We start from the raw sequence: 2,529 nt of genomic DNA, 5'->3' as shown, positions 1-2,529 counted from the left end.
TGCACATTATTCCTGAAACCAGGAGATTGCTGTAATGGCAGTGACACTAGTTAGTGTCTTGATGCAATCTGCTGTGTTCCTTATAATGAAGACTTTTTACTAATTGGCATAATAAACTGAACTCCACTGGAGTGTTTACTTTCTGAAGTGCCTTGAGATGACTGTTGTTGTGATATACCGCTATATAAATAAACTGAATTGAAACACTGACAGAAAATGGATGAATGTTTTGTCCACATTTACTGTTTATAGAGGCAGTAGATACCTACATGGCAGCACCAAAAGAATGAACAATTGAATTTTTGCTGAAACTGTCCCCTTAAAAAGTGCTCTCCAGTGCAAGTTTCAACAATGACTATTAAGAATAATACATATTTCACAATTATATTGTCTCTTTTGAATATATGAGGATTTTGTGTGCGATGAACCTAACTCAAATTGAATCTAGAAAAGAAAGTGTGATAAGCGTACCAGATACTCCTTGAACAGTAGGTCTGGATCTTCATTAAAGTAGATCACCAGGCTTTTAAGAGTATGCTCCCTCTTTATGTCGATGTCATCATACTAATGCAAGGGTGGGAAAAAAAGGGTGAAAAAAATGGAATTGATTGATTGCATTTAATTGATGGGTTTATCACCGACCAAACTACTGATCGCCATGATATCCTTGATCTTTTGGCCCTTTGCTCCTTTGCTCCCCTGAAAAATTTGCATCAGCTTGTCTGTTAAATTGTCCAGCTGAGCCAAGAACTTCGCCTGCAGGGGTTTTGTAGTGATCTGAAGGAACTCTGCATTCACCTGGAAATAAAACATACATAAATATAATAAACTAGAAGTTTAAATACAGACTGCTGAATCAACACACTGAAAGTTGCTAAACATTTGAACCATCAGTGAAGTTTGTCAAGACCTAAACTGTTTTTAGCTGAGTTTAGGAATATATCGCCACCTGTTGCTTTGGCATGTTCCTAGCAGCGTTTTCCTTCATTTTTGCGTTTACCTGTGGACGGGATTATTTTTTAAAACGAAAACGGAAAATCTCCGTTTTCAAAAATACCTGTGTAAGTGTGGACGTAGCCGAAATCTTTTATAATAATAAATAGGTTTGAACGTCATGGGAGTGCGCATTGTGCTGCCTGCAGTTACTCTTCCGGCCACATGGTTCGCTTTTGGTAGCACCCTCAGTAAACTATGTAGTGCTTTTAAAGACACCTCAAAACGATACTTTCTACTAGAAAATGGCATTATATGATAATAAACACAGAATACCATATTTTTAGATTATAAAAAGAAAACAGTAAGAAAGAAGTTAGCTATAGGACATCATCTTTCATTGAGCACAATGGCTAGCTGCTAATAAGCTAGCACACGCTCCGACTTAAAAGTTGGCAGCTACACAATTTCTCCTCTAAAACAAGGCACTTTTGAAAAGACCTGGCTATATTGTCAAAAAAAAAAAAGTATTCAAGCAGAGAAGAGAATGGTAGCACCACCAAAAGTTCAAAAAACAACTGTTACAAGCTTCTATGATAAATAGCATTGCCATAGATTTAGCTGATAAAGAAATACACAATTGGATATATGAAAAAATAATATGTTACCTTACCTGAAGGTGTAGTTTTATCCAAAAAGTACAGAGAGGCGAAGAGCAGCTGCATTCATTTAGGTGATCCTGAAAGAGCGCAAAATTTTCAAAGAAGGCGGACCGTTGTGTAACTCAGTAACTTTGTCTTCTTGTGACAAAGACTGCTTTGAGAGAAAATAATTTAGGTTCACCACACGAATAATAATTGCAGTAACGCTGGAGTGCTACATTTGCGTTGAATGAGATTAAAAATAATGTTTAAGCTTAAAGAGGGGCTTGAATTTATTTCTTTGAGTTTACAAATACTTAAGTGCAAAAATGTACTCCTCCTACCCCCAGTGCCCCAACAAACTCATTCATTTTGTGTTCAGAATCAGCCTCTGCTGGTTTTGAATAATTTTAGGTTTACACAAAGAAAATCAAATTAATTTGGTATTTTTTAATTGCATTTGTGAACAACTAACATAATTTGCATGTGTTCTTTGAAAGGAGGACCTGAATCTGTTTTTTGAGTGTTGTTCTTTATCCTGTTTCCAGGAACCTCTCACCTTTGTTCAGTTATCTCTTTCCTCTTCTTTCCTCTTAACTTTCTCGAGTCTTCATTCGCAGTTTGAGTGACAGATTTAGTTCGCAGTTCAGGCGGTGAGAGGCTGGTTCTATTTCATGGGCTTCAGTCTATTCCAGTTGGGTCATGACTCTGACAGTTGTAGTGTGATCTTAGAGCCTGTTCCATCTCAGAAATATTGTTTTAGACTATCATACAGTAACAGTCCGCTTGGATGCCTAAAACCATATATGCCAGTGTCACTTCAGGCTGAGGAGATGTCACAGCGTTTATATAGTGTACAGTATACAGCACTGTGTGAGAAAAGACAACCATCAAATCCAGTTTGTTTAATTTTTTATACAAAAACAGCACCCATATTTGCACAGAAACAGTCACA

At 36.9% G+C, this 2,529-nt stretch overlaps 1 long non-coding RNA gene across 2 annotated transcripts in view; it reads right to left on the bottom strand.

Annotated features, from left to right (window-relative positions):
• LOC308398636 overlaps positions 1-2,089 on the bottom strand; it is a 3,098-nt gene extending 1,009 nt beyond the window's left edge. The window contains exons 1-3 of one of the 2 annotated variants that reach the window (XR_013971986.1): positions 1,607-2,089; positions 643-798; positions 472-564 (exon numbers count right to left, since the gene is read on the bottom strand). This is a non-coding gene — a long non-coding RNA (uncharacterized lncRNA). Of the gene's footprint in view, positions 1-471; positions 565-642; positions 1,461-1,606 lie in introns of those variants that run through there. The other variant, XR_013971987.1, reaches the window with a different exon arrangement.
• Between the last annotated feature and the right edge of the window lie 440 nt (positions 2,090-2,529).

This window comes from Rhamphochromis sp. 'chilingali' (assembly GCF_963969265.1).
Source record: "Rhamphochromis sp. 'chilingali' genome assembly, chromosome: 6".
Classification (NCBI taxonomy): domain Eukaryota; kingdom Metazoa; phylum Chordata; class Actinopteri; order Cichliformes; family Cichlidae; genus Rhamphochromis; species Rhamphochromis sp. 'chilingali'.
This window is presented reverse-complemented; position numbering and strand designations above follow the sequence as displayed.